Below are 18480 nucleotides of genomic sequence, written 5' to 3' on the forward strand. Positions count from 1 at the left end.
CAGGCTGATGACTGCAGTCAGGGCACGTGGCCGCCCTGAATAGAGGGGAGGCCAAAGGGCTGAGCCATAACAGCCACCTCTTGTGCCACCTTCCAGTAATTCCCCACCAGCTATGAGAGCCGGTAAATCAAGCTCTCTCACCTCCGTCCCCACTCACCTGCTTTCACCTTTGACAGGAAGGCAAAATGGATAAGGCACTTTGGTGTGAAGGGTGAGAAGATGAGCTGGAGATCTTGCAGATAAAGAGATGGAGAACAGAAAATCATGCTAAGGTCAAGGACATCGGGAGTACAGATATCAGTGAGGAAAACAATTTAGAGAGGCCAAAATGAGCGACACCTTCCACGATCCTTTATATCAACATTACCAACACTTCAACCACAGACACCACCATTACTCCAGACTTACCCTAGCTCCTTGCAGAATAGCGCATGAAATTCAAGGTCTCAGGCTTTACCTGTAATGCAGCAAATGGCCTGAATCCAGAGTAAACTAAGCTCCAAAACAAAAACAGTGCCCACAACGGAACCTTCTAACAGAAGTGATAAAGCTCATCTTTCCAGAAGACAAATCTCTCTTGAAAATAAGATTATGACTGTGGAATGAGCTCCTTCAGAAACTAGGGACCAACATGGTCAACACCATCTTCGTCTCCAAGCAAGATAAATATTTTACAAGTCATCTCTTTTAGAGTAGAATGAAAAACAAAACAAAAGAAAACCATTACAAGCAACTATCACATACAGAACTCCCTTCTAAGAAAAAATGAACACGTTATCCACAAATGACAGCAGTTTAACACACTACTGTTAGGACTTCAGATACATTATGAATGATGATAAGACAAGAAAGAATAGAACATATTCAAATAAAATGGAAAGTAGACTATAAAGGGAAGAAGCATCAGTAAAATACGGAAAAATAAAAGGAGCCAGAAGGAAATGGGGTATAAAAAAGAATAAAGAGTAAAGAATGGAGAAGGATACTGGGGTTACACCTTGGAGCAGATGATTGCCTGATATTAACTGGTGCAGAACTGTTCACTGGAACAGGTCAAGGACAGTTTCTATCAGCTGAGGATTTGGCCCTCTACACAGAACCAGACAAGGGCAATCACACAGCATTCTGCCTGGTTTTCTGGGGGTGTTTCACCCCCTCGGAAAGTAAAGAGGCAACACAGGAAGAAAATAAGATGATCCCATAAATTAAAAAAGAGAAAGAGGCTAAATAGAAAAAAAAATGTATGAAGAGCAAGAAATAAGAACAAAGAGATGGGGCAAAGACAAGATAAGAAGAAAATATCCACAGGTTAGTGGAATACATTTTATTTATTCATGAGCTCTGTCTTATTATGTGTCCTTGGCAGATGTCCCATAACTGAAAATTTGCAAGGCAGGGAATGATGTGAGTTTAGAGACTTGAGCCTTGTTTCTAGTCATTAGCCTTGGGCAGGTCTTTTTAATATACATGCCCCAGCAGCAAGTAAACAAGTTCTTTAAATCAAGAGCCTTTAGACAGGAGGCATGCTGCAAACAAATGGGCTTAGCTAGAGAGGGATGCTGGGAGAAAAGACAATAAGCAAGCATGGCCACAACCTGTTTTCGAGTAACCAAGAGGAAGGATGGTCTGTTAGGAAAGATATTGCCCAACAGGATACAGTCTGCTTCTCACCCTGACCCTAGCTCACATCAGACTCTGCAAAGCATCTGCCTTTCACATGCACTCCTTGTTAACCGGCACTTATTTTACCTGAGAGCATGTGGGGCTCAGCTTGCTCAGCTGGCAGGGAGGAGGGATGCAAATAGCAGGCAGCCACAGGAGCGGTGGCAGCGGTCTCTGGCAGCGATCCCAGCACAGAGGCAGGCAACGTGTCCAACGCCGGCTTCTCTGGGGGCTCAGCCAGAACAAAGAGCACACCTCTGGCAGATGCACCAACACTGAGCGGGGAAAGCCCGGCTGTCTCCATTCTCCATATGGGTTTAAGGTGCTCTGAAGCTCAGCTCAGTCACTGCTGAACCTTCTTTTGTATTGAGGCTGAACCTAGCCCATGGCCTTGGCACTGAGTATTAATAGTTGGGTTTACCTTGCCTATAGCTGTAATTCCACAGCTAAGGTGACATTAGTGGTTTAATACTGATTTATCATCTGTTCAGGTTTTAGGTGGTTTTATTCTTCTTGCCCTGGGAAATTTGCTAAGTCCCAGAGAGGGTGAGCAAAGAAATGCTTCTCCTTCAGGACCTCTCTGTTTCTACAAAGGACATTTTAGGAAACCATCTGACCCCACCTGTCTCAGGAATAATGCTAGGGATCACACTGGAGTTTGCATCAGTTCAGCTGAAAACTTCTGTTCATTGATTTTTGTTTGCCCGCACTCACAGATAGGAAGTTGAAGGGCTGCTACCATTCCTGTGGGTTGCCTTAGTTGCCAAGACACAGACATTTAGATATGGTGTTCAAAGAAGAAGGTCTCTTCAAAAAGAGCTTTAATGTCCTCTGCTATGAATACATATAGATTTTTCTTATTTTAAGATCAACTTAAACAAATCTTTTCAGCCTGTATAAAGAAGGTCTAACAGACAAAGTAAAGAACTGAGACTTAGGAAATTTGGATACTATTTCTGGACCTTTCCCATTCTTCAATTCCTGCAATTGAAAAAAAATGAAATAATGATATTGCATTTCTTTATAAAAATAACTGCTTTGAAATCTATAGATAACAAATACCATATAAAAGCTAGGTATGATTGCTGTCAGTTAAACCTCTTTTATCACAATTTACCTAGCTATACACAAATAAGTTACACAATTTCAGAACATAAAATCATCTCTGCCTACCCACAGTGCTATCTCAGCAGAAGTTTAGATACAGAAACCAAGTTTTTTCCTTATTAGCCAATTGTCTTCTACTCCCCCAAGTACGACCTTTTTGAGCAGTGAAATCTAGAAAAGTAGAAGGCAACAAGGAGAGGATACAGTTCTTTATTAAAAAAAACTCCATTCTCACCAGAAATTACTACTGGTTTCAACCCTGCTGCAATGGGCACCTTCCCCCCAGCAGCAGATAACTAACACACCCTGCAAAGCTGAAAAGCCACCTCTGCTTCCTACTGAGCTTAGGATATCAACACTGATCAAATCCTGCCAAAACTGTGGATGATTTAACCCTAACTGCTTAGAGCAGAGAAGGATTTTGGAAAACGCTGCACCTGTGACCAAGGAAAATAAGAATGCATTGCTTGGGACATGCCTCTGAAAATGACACCTTCCCAAGGTATCCCAAGTCGGACACCCAGAATTTGGCTCACACATACCCTTTGAAAATCCTGGCTCGTGTACAAAGTGTATTCTTGCCATCCTCTTAGGCTGTTAGCCTGAGTACCTTATGCCATCTATTGGCCTAGACCAGCGACGGATGCTCTGAGGAGAACTTTAATTCTGGGAAAGCAACTGTGTTCAAAGGGATCTGTCAGTAGATCTGTAAATTCTGCTAATGGAATCAATACGCTGCTGCTACTCAGATCTTGAGGTCTACCTTCCCCAGCAGACGCTCTGAGTTCAGCTCCCAGAATAACCAGCAGCTGTGCTTTGCATTAGGCAAAAGAGAAATAGTATTGACACAGAGCTATCTGACAATAGCTGACAAGAAAATCCAGAAAATGAGCAGTGAGGATTTTTACTGTCTTACAGAAGCACATAAGAAAAGTCTTTAATATAAAAGGAAAAAGCCCCTTCAAAATCCACCTGGATCTAAAATCAAGGAAACTATCCCCAACTTACTAAGTCTACTTTAAATCAGTCACGCAGAGAGAAGAGACTTCTCCCACACTTCTTTAGTCATAAAGGCTACTGCAGTGATTAAATCTAGTTTACTTTTTCTGCTTAAATCTAGTTTACTTTTTAAGCTAAATGTGTTTTCAAAAGAAAGGCAGAGCTCTGCAATGCGAGGGATTCAGAGACATCTCTATCGATCCGCTCCCGCACAAGCCATTGAAGAGCAGCTGCGGAGAAGCCGGCTGGGGAGTCGCGGCCGCCCCGCCCGCGCCCCGTCCCCTCCGCGGGGCCGAGGCGCCCCCACCGCCGCCACCGCCGCCTCCCCCGAGCCGCCTCCCTTCGGGGGCACGGAGAGGGGCTGCAAGTCCCAAGCCACAGAGTTCAGGGCAAGGCTTCGGCGGAGCAGCGAAGCCCGCCGGGGCTCCCCCGGCACCGGGCTGCACCCCCCACCCTCCTCCTCCTCCTCCTCCTCCTCTTCCTCCTCCTCCCCCGGCCGTTTGCCCCGCCAAACCAAGGGGAGACCATCGCACCTCCGGCCCCGCGCCCGGCCGAGCCGTGTCGGGCTGCACGCCCGCACCCCGAGCCGCGAAGCCGCCCGCCCCGGGGCCGCCCCGCCGCGGCGGGGAGCGCGGCCGCGGGCCGGGGCGCAGCGGGCGGGCGGGCGGGCGGCGCTGCCTACCTGGAGCTGCGGGCCGCCGCCGGCCGCCCCGCCGCGCTCCGCCCGACACCGCGGAGCCGCACCGCGCAGCCCGAGGTGGGAGGGGAAGGAAGGCGGCGGCGGGCGGGCTCAGGCGAGTCCCCACCCCGGCCTCGGGCATCCCCCGGCCCCCGCCCCGGCGCCCTGCTCCCGTCCCGGCGCCGCAAGGGACCGGCGCTTGTCCCGGCGGGGCGGGCGCCGCCGCGGAGCCGCGCTGCCTCCGCCCCTGAGGGTCCCGCTCCGCGCCCCGGGGTCCCGCTCACGGCCAGGCGGTCGCGCTCAGTGCTCCCTAGAAGTCCCGCTCCGCGCCCGGGGGATCCTGCCCGTGGCCCCGGGGGGTCCCTATCCTCTCCCGGAGAGTTCCCGCGCTTTGCCTGGGATACCCGCATCGCATCCGTGGGGTCTCACACCGCACCCGGAGAGTCCCGCTCCGCCTCCGGGGGTGCGGGGGGGTCCCGCTCAGTGCCCTCGGGGAGTTCTGCACCCACCCGGGCCCCGTCCCCGGAGCACGCGTGAGGACCCGGCTGCGCCGCTCCCTCCCGCAGCCACCTACCAGGCACCACCAGGCAGTTCCCCTCTCTCCCACGGCTGGGAGGCAGACGCGGGGAGAGGGGCAGCCCGCCCGGAGAGAGTGATGCTGCCGAGGCTGGGCCGTCGGGGGCGGGCTGGAGGCAGTCGCCTCCTGCCCCTGGGCTGCGGCAGCGCGGCGGAGCGAGTTCTGCGTCTGCCGCGGATCCCCGCAAACTGGGCTGCTCGGCTTTTACCTTCCCGCTTTTGTGCAGCAAGGGTGCCAAGCACCACGCAGATAATGACAACGCGAGCAGGATTGATCTGCTATTGATACACTACCGCTGATTTGCTGAAGTGGCAAATACATGGCTTTATTTGCCGGCTGTACAGCATGAGATGTGGAGTGTCCCCCCACATGCTGCAGAGGGAAATGATTTCTCCTCCGTATTATGCCCCAAAGTAGTTGTCTCTGTCAGGGCTCATTTCTGCCTTAGTCAAAGGCAGAGGGTAATGGGAAGCCAGGCCAGCTCCGAGTATAACTGCAAAGCACAGCCGCACCAGCCTTCAAGAATGGAACATTTTGGCAATTCCGCTGGTATGGTTTTGAAAAATGCCAAGGAGGAACATGGAGGTTTATTCCCTCGTTACAAATTTTGACAGAAGGAAAAGTATTTTTTTCACTTTTGGCAAACTTTTCCAAACTTTTCATTAAAAAAGTCCTCTAAACCATCAACATCAACATAACCAACTGCAGGATTTGGGAAAAAAAAATCTGCTTAGTAACTATTTCTGCCTTTTTTTTTTTTCCTAATCAATCTTCCCTTCAAAAAATCATGCACAAATGTTGCAGAAAATTCTCCTCTGATTCTCATCTGTTTTTGGTTTGGTTTGGTTTGGTTTTTTCGGGGGGCGGGTTAGAATTCATTACATGTTTTAAGCAAAAGTATTCAATGACCCCTTGTTGTGGAATCAACATAAATACTCACCATGCTGTTATGTTCCTGGTAATAATTTTGAAGTCTTACAAGAGTCCTCAGTTGTGAAGACTGAGGAGAGTGGAGATCTTAAGATAATGTATTTCTCTTTGATTGTGTTTACCAATGTTCCCTTAAGTTACTATTGCTGTGCAGAAAAGGTTCTTTTTCTTACGAGTTGTGGTGTATAATTGCATTAATAAATTGCACTGTTTATCACCTTCCTGTTTAATTAATTACAGAAGTTTTAATCACTGCAGAATATGGCTTGTCCAGATATTAAAAACCCTTCCATGTTTTGCACAGCAATCTGCATTTCTGCTAGATGTTTTTTTCAAAAAAACATAATTAACCAGCAGTAATATTAAGATCAAAAGTAATGACCTGCACAGAACAACATTTAGTTACAGAAAGTTTGTGAGAAAGCAATGGACTGAGTGCAGAGTGAATATCTCAGAACTATCCAAATACAAGAATGTGAACAGAATACTTCCTGAAGACAAATGAGGTCATCTTAGTGGGTCATTTGGAGATTTCAGCATAAAATTTGAAAGATCCTGCAGAAATATTGTCACTGACTTTGGCAATGATACTGCAGCACAGCAGCCCCATCAGATGGTTACACAACCGAAGTCGTCACAGGCGAGGATGCGAGATGCTGAAAAATTGCCCAGGAAGGTGAGAGGCAGCTCCCCGGGCAGCAAGGGCACATACGTTTCTGTAACACCCAGTGAGATCTGCAGTGGCAAAGGGGGATGTGGTGGGCTCATTGCTCAGGTCAACATGCCAAGTGACCCTGGTGACCCTGTCCTTAGCCACTGTTGTGGCCACTGGATATGTCCCATGGTCCTGGTCTGCATGGCATGGAGGGCAGAAACGTGCTGTATTGGCTTCTCCCTGAGCCTGTCAAGCTGCAACCTGCATTATCATAACTTACAGCTCCTTACATCAGCATGATCTTGCATTGCTCTTTTCTGGACAACAGACCCAGTCCCTTGGGGGCAGCACATTTAGAAATGCCAGTTCTCTCCTCCCAGTGTTCTGCAGACACAGACGTCTTCTCTTTTTTATCTGCATCAAGAAATATCACAAGACTTAGGAATTGCATTTATTTTTGTATTTGATGCATCATGATTTCTTTTCACATAAGCAGTGTCTGAGCACTGATCTGTCTGAAGGAGCATCTTCCTTTACAAAGCAGTTTTTCATATGCTTGCACTAAAACACAGCAACTCCCCTGAGCTGTGATCATGCTTTTACACGGAGGGCTGGCTTGAGGTTTTTGGCAGGTTTTTGCATCTTCATCTGAAAACATGCCCTGGAATTTGCTTGACTTGTTCATCTGGAAAAGGGGAGAGGTCATTTCTAGCTTCCTGATGCAGGAAAACTTATTGGCAGCTGTTTGTGTCGGGCATGAGCTTAGCTGCTGGCAGTGGGGAAAAGAGATGAAGGGAAATCTAGGCTATAACATCATCATCTTCATTGCACTGCAGTGGTTTATAATATTGCAAAATGGTGTTAAATGTTGCTCACCAGCTTAAAAGGATTGTGAGATGAAGACTGTTCAGGAAAGTGGCGTATATAAGGCTGGCTCACAGTATCTTGTGCTCTGGCCAAAGGTCAACCAGAAATATTTGTATTCTGGAACAAATCATTACCAAGTATCCAGACCAGTTTTTACAAATATTAACTCCCTCAAGGCTGCTGGTAATAAGTTAACTGAAGACAAAACTGTTGTTTTCTCTTAAGATGAGAAGATTTTCACCAGTGGAGTGAATGGAGTGAAAAGTTTGCACTAGTGAACATATGGCTACATCGGAAGGGACTATGACCCCCCATAAAATGGCTTACATCCTTTTTATGGCTCTCTAAAGCATGCAGTGAGCCTATCCAAAGTCAAGCTGCCACTGGCTAATCTAAACTGGAAACAACAATGCCCTGAGCACTGTTGTGCATGAGTTTGTTGTGTTTGTGTAATGCTGCCATCCCTAGGGGCTGGCCATTTTTCCCCCTATTTATTTTCTTCCCTGAATTGCCTTCATTCAACCAAATTCTGTCAGCAGTTACACCAGGGGCACCCTATTAAAGGCAAACGGACTCAATGTTCTTCCTCCACAAATGCTCATAATTTAAACTGCACAGCTGTGGGACAAAGTGGGAGTAACTGCCTTAGGTACTTTCTTGGGGAGAAAAGGAGAAAAAAAAAAGACCATTAGAATGGCAATTCTTCTGTCAGCGAGAGCTGAATCTGATCTGCTCTGCCTGCTGCAATCCCACCCACTCCAGCCCGCAGGAGGGCACGTGGGACAGGGACTGCACCACCACTTCCAGTCCCTGCAGTATGGCTGATGTACAGCCACGGCCGCCACACCAGCTCGCACGGGGAGGTGTCACTTGCCGCACAACAACCCGTACAAATCACAGCTTTTCACTCTCCCATTGACTTACGTGTTTCTCAGTGCAGGACTCTGGGTTTCATTTGCACCCTTGCTGGATGCAAATTGTCTCATTCAATTGAGTTTTACGTGGGGTTTGTGCTACATCCACAGAGGCTCAGTCCTCCCTCTCATACAAATCAGAGGAACTACTGTTGTAATATTATGTTTTTACATTGTCACAGGTGGGAGGTAGATTGGAAACAGAGCACTCCTGTACTTGCTTCTGTGTTCCCAGTCTGGGGACTGACTATGCTCTTTTGATTTAAGAAAATCCATGGGAATTTACAACTTTTGTTGTTCAGTTCAGGAAGACAAACTCACTTTGTAAATGATAGGGTCCCTCCTCAATTAGCCTGAGAAAATAACTTCATATAATGCAACATAGCGCCTTCAATTCACTAAATAGTATATTTCTAATGATAACAAAGTATTACCAAGAGAAAGATAAAGAGTTTTAAAGGATTCGTGAGGCAGCATGATCCAGTAACTTGAGGAAACACTACATCTGCTGCAGAGCCAGGAACAGAACTTAGAGCTCCAGAGTTTTTTAGTGATTTTTTAATGCTGAGTTTGGTAGTAAAGTATGAGTAGTCAGAGAAGAATACTGCTAGCATTTGAATTCAAAAGCATCTGTGTATGTTTCTAGGAATATGTGAACCATATCTTCACAATCTTCAATCAAGCAGAAGGAAAGAAATTTATCAGTGCCAGCTACTCACTGGTTACTGGGCTATTGGCACATTTCTTAGGCGGAGAAGTCAAATGTACATGTGCATTAAGCATATTCCGTTTCTGGAAAGTATGTTTGTCATTTATTCTGAAAACATTCATGCAGAAGCTTGTTTAATAGAAGGTGGTGGACGGCAAGTTACTGAAGCAGAAGCTTGTTTAATAGAAGGTGGTGGACGGCAAGTTACTGAATCACTATTCACTGAGGTAGATAGGAAATGCCTGGTACCTTTCCTAACTCAAACTAATCTGAAATTACAATGTGACCTGTAGAAGAATAGGTCTAAAGCAGGGACTTGGAAGCACAATATGTAAATGACAACTCATGTGGAAATGCTGAATGCAGCAGCTATCGTTACACAGGTTATTAATACAGAAATTACTCATTGGATATATGATCTAACTTGCCTGTCACAGCTGAATTCTTGCTTACAACAAATACACTAGGCTCTACAGTGCTATGCTTTTTTAAAAAACAATGGAGAATCGTAGTTACTGAGGTAAAAGAAGACAGGGTATTTCAGTGGGAAAAGCATGTCCGTAAAGAATGGTGAAGAAGCATTGTATGTAATTTTTTCATTTCTCCTACAAGTTTACAGAGGATTTTTTTTTTTTTTTTTTTTTGCTTAGGAAGATGAAGTGGAAGAAGGTTGGGACCTTCTTTCTTCAACCTTCTTTCTCTTCCCTTTATTTCTTCTTTGCTGTCTTTCTTCTTCGTTTTCAACCCTATTACTCTTCAGTGTTACTAAGGTAGTCCCTTAGGAACCTCAGTCCAAGCTCATAACTTCATTTGGGTAGATGTGATACAATCAAGTACAAAGGAAGAAATCCTCAAGATTGGATAAGACAGACAGGGCTATAGAAGAAACTGAAAATCAGGGTTTGGAAGGCAAGGTAATACTAAAATGAATGCAGCAATATTAAAGTTATAGCAGTGTTTCAATTTGCTTATCTGATACTTTTAAACCTTCTTTTCTTCTATTTCTCTTCAAATCTACAATACTTTTCCTTCTAGTTCTAGTTTCTTTTCTTTCCTTTTGGGGATTTGTTCTTACTTTGCATTTCTGTTCAGCTCTGAAGTCCTTGACATATCCGTTTCTCTGACTTGCCATCAGTCACCCACTGTGTGGGTGAAAGATAGAATTGGAAAGATTTCTTTCAATACTTAAGAGAAAAACGGGCCAGGAATCAATATTGCTATACACGCATATAGCACGGATTATTCAGACGTAAGGGTATTTACATATGAAAGCATTCCACCATGCTCTTCTCATGAATAATGAAAGAAGTTATGACATTCTTGTGGGTCTGGGTTAGCCAAATAAAATCTCTGGAGCGTATGAAGGGACTGCTACATCTTCATTGCCATCCTGTGTTTACTTAATGTGTTCTGGAAAAAAATAGAGCACTAAAAGCTAAGAACTTTGGAAAGTTTCTATTCCGAAGAATCTATGGAGGCAGACCATTGACACAATTACTATATAAGTTCCAAAGAGGGTCAATACAGAAGTCTTCCAGCTCTAGAGATACTGTATTTTAGTAAAACGGTATGAAGTTCACCCATTTGCATCCCTTCAAAGGTTAGGTTTTCAGTCTAAGATAATCAGTTAGGACCACCTTCTGTCAGTGACAAATGATTTATTCCATGTATCTTAGACACACACCTGATAAGAAGAATTGCTTTTTTAGGGGTGCTCATTTTCATCTAACTGACTACAGGAAAAGCTTAAGCCTAATGGCTTAGGTTAAAAACGTAAAATCAAAGGACTAAAAGTAATGTAAAGTGAATCACATTCTATGTGATTAAAGAACAGGGAAATCTCTTTCTGGTTAAGACAAAGGATATTTACAGGATTATTTTTTTGTGATTTAGTAGTTATGGAAGCAGCACTGACCAAAATGACAGCACCAACAAAATGACTGCACAGCCTGTTGCAGATGAGACACTAACACATTCTCAGTGACGAAACCAAGAAGAAACATTGATGTTCGAGAAGGAATGCTTGTTCTGCCCTCGAAAGAATTGATAACTGTCCTCATCACTACATCTATAAACTGGCTAAAAATGTAGATGTTGAGTAGAGAAAGTGGATGAAATGGGGTGTTTTACCCTGCTTAGCTATCAGCTGTAAAGCCCTGCTTTGCCAGTGTCTTCTTTGGCTGCTATCTAATTTTCCATCAAACAGCAACATGTTCTGTTGCATTATGCTTGGTATGCTCTATAGTCTCCCCAAAAATCTCCCTGAACCCAGAACATTAACATCTTTGAATGTTCCAGCTTGGAACTAATATCAGGTACAATGTCCAGCAAAGAATGATTAAGCAGGACACAGTCTGTACTAGTGTTTAATAATGCATATGACTGGCTTACGTTTCACACTGCATGTACCTTTTTTTTGTGGGGCTTCTCTGCCCTTTCTGGAAATGTTTTTAATGTAAGGAAGCTATATTTCATACAGCTGTATTAACAGGGCATATGACATGATACAGTTTTGTGCTGCTTAAAGGTGGGAGCCATTTCACATCCAGCAGTTCAAATGCAGCAAGGAGATATGTCTTTTATTGAATCCATCTGCTCAGAGTTTTGACTAGAAAGAATAGAGAAAGATGTCATCAACGTAGTTGGTCACAGCATGGCTATAAGCCATCAACAGAACATGACCATAAAAAACTCAAGGTATTTTCAGTAAAGATAGAGAAACATTCATATCATTATATATAGTGCTGGTCAAACCTCATCTGTATTCACTTCTGATCGTCCATATTACAGAAAAATATGCTACTAGGATGTTCGGAAGGATGGAGAGTACAAGTGTAAGAGATGGGACGAGAAAGACTAGGATGCTTCCGTCCACAAAATGAAGAGTAATAACAAGTATGAGTTCTCCTTTTGAAAATGAGAAATAAAACCAGGAGGTGAATAAGAGTAATTTAGGCTCAAGAGCTGTACTGGTACAAGAACAAATCAATATAAACTGCTCAAGAACACAATCTGGATAAAAATTAGAACATTTCCAAATGTCGAGGAAATAAAGATCTGGAATATTCTCTCATTAGAGAGTTTGAGAGAGCAACAAATTTGATTGGTTTTGGAGTGGGTTTTAATCAGCTGATGAAAATGATTGTATAGATTGTATAGTACTGCCTGCAGTAGCAGGGTACTAAGTACATGGATTTATGGACTCATAAACCTCTTCCCAGTCCTGAGATTTTTAAGGATACCGCTGCAAGCAAGTGTGGAAAACCTCCAAATTAAAGGAGCAGCATTTAACATTTACACAAAGGAAGCTGTGAATAGTTACCCTGATGGAAAACCCTTTTAATGCTATATCCATTTTCTTACAGTGATTAGAGTCAGGTGCTTTAAGAACTGCTTCTTTCAGCAACAAACATCTATTTATATGCCCAGTTTGATGTGGAAACACTAGATGAACATAGATGCAAGTGATGTCTCTGATGAGACTGGGCTTACCAAAGTAAAAACAAGTGGGCCAATTATAAATCAGCTGTGGAGCAACCTGATTGCTTAATGGAAACTTGTATGAACCCCACAGTGAGCTTAGGTTTAATGGCAGTGTAGCACCCCCTTGTACAAATGCAATAAATAGTACAGAACTCAGTAAAATACTTACCTGGATGAATTATGAGGGTTCTAACACAGTGTCAAAACATGAGTTTTTGACCCCTACAGGTGTATGAAAAATTTTTGGATGATCCCTATAACACTTGGATTTTTCCAGATATCTGAGTTAAAGTAGTTGCAGCAGAATCTGTTATTTTATTAATACTTTCTTGAACACCAGCCACTGCTCATTGCCTTGCAAGAGGAAAAAACAACACTCATCACCTTAAGGAGCTGAAGACATTCAAAGCACATAGTGCTTTCTCAAAAGAAAATCAACTTAACATCAGCACTGCTCCTCAGTCCTGTGCTATAAAGAGACTGCAAAGCAAACTGTTTTGCAAACATGCAGGATTCACTTGCTACACACAGGAGCTCTAAAAGCAGTCCTGGAACATCTACTGGACTAATATGCAATATTATCAGGCTGACAGATAGTTTTAAAAGCTGCATCGCTACTCCTATACTGATGTCAGAGTGCTACTCTTTAATTTAAAAATAACATTGAAAGGGGATCCCTTAAACTTATGTAAAATTAAATCATATTGCTAAGTCTAACATGATTTTATTCTCAAGCCGTAGTAGTCTTGCCTCTAATACGTATAAAATCTAGAATAGCATATTTATATGTTGTTTAGGGTATGGCAACTATATCTTAAAAAAGAGTCAAGCCACTGCTCCCCAGCTCTTCCCCCTGTTTTTCTCCTGCTCTTACATCAGGGATCTGGTAGGCTTGCTCTCGCTGGGCAATATCACAGGCTTAGGCTTGCAAACGGACCGGCAAGTTCAGCACAGTACCGTAGTAGTTTTATAAACAGACAAGGATATGAAGCATCTAAACCACAATTTTCAGGAGGCTTCTCTAGTAGTTACATGCCATGCTCAAATCACGTGTTACAGATGCTTCACCTGGGCATTCTGACTACAGCCATGTCATCTACGTTCAAGAGAGGAGTAAGTCACACTCCCTACTATTCAAAGTTGCCAGATCCTGCCTGTCTCTGCAATAACTGGCAGAAGTAGTCAAAACACCCACCATGCTGAAAAAGATATTGTTTCACAATCTGTTACCAGTAGCAATATACCATCTCCATATTCGGTCCCTCCCCCATGCCAAAACAACCCAGCTCCTCTCCCCCTGTCCGGTTGTGCCAGTGCTGATTTAGAACTGCAAAAATACATGTTTTCTTCTAATGGTGGTGCAGTCAGCCAATTCGGTACACAGCGTAGCCCCGTAAGTAGTTGAAATGATGCTCCTATGTGGGCAGCATCTTGCAGCATGAACACAGAAAGGTCTACCAGATCATGGGAGCCAAGCAGGGAAGACTTTAAGGCAATTTTGCCACTGTGGGCAATGCATAGTCAAACCCCAGCCTATTCTGAAAGGAGCCAAATAAGCTAACAAGTGTTTTCACTAAACTGCACTAAAAGCACTCCTGAACTCTTCAAGAACCTTTAATTCTACATCCCTCCTAACATATGAAATTACAGCCAGAACCTGTTCAGAGCTAGATCGTTGGTCATGTGACACCAGGCTTGTCCTAACTGGTCTTCACTGATTTCAAAAGAACAATTCCTAGTTTTCTGTAATAGGAGTAAGATCATAATGAAATATTCAATTGTTCGATAAATTGGGGTGTTTATTAAGAACAAGTTTCTGCTGCTTCTTTTGAAATGGAGGCAAAAAGAACTGTTGGGTCAGTATTTTTTTTTATGTGAAATCAGTAAGGGTCAATTTATGATTTTTTTTTTATTAAACTCAAATTCTGAAACCTTAGTGAACGTGTTTTCTGTCAGCAAAGCAAAATTAAGAAGCAAAACTTAACATATAAGTCAAGGTCAAATCAAAATGGGGTGGCTTACACCCCCTCACCCATCCTGGGATTTCAGCATCATCCTGACTCTTTCAATTGTAATTGCAATTACCGTAGAGTAATTCCTTTCGGCAAGATGACATCAGTATCTATATTAAAACTTGCCATGACTTACTGCCAAACTACGAAGTGTCCATGCAACTCTGAAATGATTAGTATTGGCATACTGTCATCAGCTACCACAGTACCTCGTGGAAGCTGTGGTTCAGTTGCTGAATATCTCCTGTTCTTCTCCATGATCTGGAGCCTCTTGACATGCAACATCTTCCAGGACATGGGACAGGCTGTTATCCATCGAGACATCAGAGTACTTTGGGATAGGGAAGTCTGGCAGGGGAATTTGGGCTACCGTGGTGCACCACCACACGTGGAGAACAGTGGGATAAGACATTTAGTCTATAATCTCCAAATGACACCACATAACCTCAAGAGGTTTCAGCCCAATATCAAAGCAACCTGAAGCAAAGCCCTTAGATTCTTCCAGACTGAATTTCTTCTGAATTCTTCTTTCCAAACTGAAGTTCAGTTCTTCTGAACTTTCTTTTCTGCTAAGTATTTCATTATTTCTGCTCTTTATCTCTATTTGGGAGTAAAACAAATGTCAAACTTATTACCAGGACATATTACCAGGCCATTTTTTTGACTGGAATTGATGAATGTTCAATGACATTTATTGTGGAATCAATGGGAGTATATGAAACACAGAGAAGATGTGAGCAGTATCTCCTTATGCCACAAATTTCTCCCTTCCCTGGAAAATACTTAATCTAGGGCCAATTTTCCCTGTGTAAATCTAGATTGATTATATTTAAAATAATGCAGCTACAGTAAAACACAAGTGATCTTCCATACTGATATGAGCTTTTTGGTACACATATTCTGCAGTGTATGAGCAGTTCACAAACTTTTTGTATCTTGCCTAACAGTATTGTGAAACATTATTAACCCTACCTTATAAATAGGGGACGTAGATACAGAGTTTAATGGGACTTCCAAGATCACATAGAAACTCTGAAGCAGATTGACCCAGTCTTAGTGTAATGTTCTAGTTCAGTGCATCGATTCCAGTTTTGTCTCATTCCTCAAAATAATAAGGGGAAAAAATGGAAGGGGAATTTGGAAGAGGCACCATGGCTTTTCTTTAGCATAGTCTTTTCCACAGAGTGCTGTGGAGTTGAATTGGAGGTTAAACCCATTTTGCTTTGCCTCTCTGGCCTCATTCATAGGGTAGTCTCCATGTACAAGAGACTGACTGGTTCCTCACACAATCCATTACACAAGGTGGGGATATTCATAGAATCATAGAATGGTTTGGGTTGGAAGGGACCTTAAAGATCATCTAGTTCCAACCCCCCTGCCATGGGCAGGGACACCTTCCACTAGACCGGGTTGCTCAAAGCCCCATCCAACCTGGCCTTGAACACTTCCAGGGATGGGGCATCCACAACTTCTCTGGGCAACCTGTTCCAGTGTCTCACCACCCTCATAGTAAAGAATTTCTTCCTTATATCTAATCTAAACCTACCCTCTTTCAGTTTAAAGCCATTACCCCTTCTCTTATCACTACATGCCCTTGTAAAAAGTCCCTCTCCAGCTTTCTTGTAGGCCTCCTTCAGGTCCTGGAAGGCTCCTGTAAGGTCTCCCCAGAGCCTTCTCTTCTCCAGGCTGAACAACCCCACTCTCTCAGCCTGTCTTCATAGGAGAGGTGCTCCATCCCTCTGGCCATCTTTGTGGCCCTCCTCTGGACTCACTCCAACAGGCCCATTTCCTTCTTATGTCGGGGCCCCCAGAGCTGAACACAGTACTCCGGGTGGGGTCTCAGAAGAGCAGAGTAGAGGGGGAGAATGACCTCCCTCGACCTCCTGGTCATGCTTCTTTTGATGCAGCCCAGGACACGGTTGGCTTTCTGGGCTGCAAGTGCACATTGCTGGGTCATGTTGAGCTTCTCATCAACAAACACCCTCAAGTCCTTCTCCTCAGGGCTGCTCTCAATCCATTCACTGCCCAGTCTGTATTTGTTCTTGGGATTGCCCCAACCTTGCAAGGCAGGACCTTTCACTTGGCCTTGTTGAACTTCAAGACGTTTGCACGGGCCCACTTCTCAAGCCTGTCAAGGTCCCTCTGGATGGTACCTCTTCCCTCCAGCATGTTGACCGCACCAGACCTTATCCATATCTTTCATGGTCCTACATAAAGGTCATTCATCATTTGGCTCTTTATGATTAGAATCTGTTTCCACAGAAGAAAGAAATCTGGCAAAAAGCCAGAGTTGCCCCCTAACCATTATGAAAAGTGCTGTGAGACCTTTAACTTAATACTGGATGGCTGCCAGTGCTGGGGAGAGGAGATGTGTCATCCAAATTTGAACTTATCTTCTTCCCCACAGGCAATATGAAGCTCTATCAGCAGAGCAATGCAGATAAACACCAATGCAATTGAATACACTTCCAAATTTCAAAATAAATCAATCAATAAAAAAAAGTTTTTCACTGTTTACAGTGTGCTGGGAACAAGACAACCTCATCCTCCAAACTTTGAGAGCCTAATCCAAAGCTCACTGAAATCAGAGAGGATCAGATTGTTGTTCATTCAAGACTGCAGCATTAAACCTTAGAGACGTCAATAAATAAGCATAAAACTGTATTTAAATAAATTACAGTTAGACTTACAAGTTAAATTTTATAAAGATTCTCTGGGAAGATTACTCTTCCCTTGGTTTTGTGTTGCTTCATTTTGACTGCTAATAAGACACTGTGTGGAATTACTTGAACAGACGGAACAAATCTGTTTATTTGCTGAAGATGACACACTATTTTCACTCGTTATCTTTATTGCTACAAAGTCTAATTAGTACTGGTGCATGGTCTTGCACCAAAGAAAATGTCCTTCCTTCTTATAGCACCAAAGACCGACTTACTAGATAAGTAAATTATATTGCAAGATCTTGAAGACTTTACATTAATAGAGAAAAGATAGGATTCTAAATCAGTGAAATAGCGAGTATAAAACCAGAGAAGTATTGGAAGTGACCAAAGAAAAAAAATCTATGTCTGAAGAGAAGCCTGAGCATAGGCCTGAGTGTTTCAGGTTCTTCAGCATCGCAGGAGGATGAAAACTGAAAATGAGCTAAAAATACAAAACGATTATATTGCGTGACCCATCTGCATGACAGGAGCTAGTTTATGTGTCCATTACTTTGAGAGATATAAATGTGCAATAGCATCTTCAAATACAGACAAAGAGAGAGAATGGGAGGGAAGAGTAAAATGTGTTTGTCTATATTTGAAATAGAACTAGATCACAGATTGTATTTTCAATTTAAGAACAAGTAATTGTTTCCTTGTTTATTACAGTTGTCAAGTAACCATATATAACTACATATAGACAAAGACAGGGTTGTATGGGGGCAGCAATTACTAATGGACATCACTGAATGATAAATAAAGAGCTAGCTCAAAAATGGTATTCATTGCACACAGATGTCTGGACCATGGGCAGATGTCTTAAATTGTCTACACAAAGCGCTTTTGTGCTATCACAGTAATCTAAATTGCTTTGCATTTGGTTCCAGACATTTCCACAGACTGTTCTCCACCGCACATAAATTCCTATTCTCAAATTCTAACTGGACTTCAGGGGCCAAATTACTTCCTGGTGTAACTCTTTCACTTAATTTGGCCCAGTTTTGTTGATGCAGACAAACTTTGAGAACGGTATTCTCGATTTTAGGAGATCTTGTACCTAAGTCAATAGGTTATGGTGCTGGTTCAGGGGAGGGCATCCACTGCTCTTACGCTACCACATTGAAGGAGATGACACTCAGGAAGCACAAGCGGGGAGAAGGTGGGGTGGAGGCATTGTTTCA

This window comes from Calonectris borealis, chromosome 3, assembly GCF_964195595.1.
Source record: "Calonectris borealis chromosome 3, bCalBor7.hap1.2, whole genome shotgun sequence".
Lineage (NCBI taxonomy): Eukaryota > Metazoa > Chordata > Aves > Procellariiformes > Procellariidae > Calonectris > Calonectris borealis.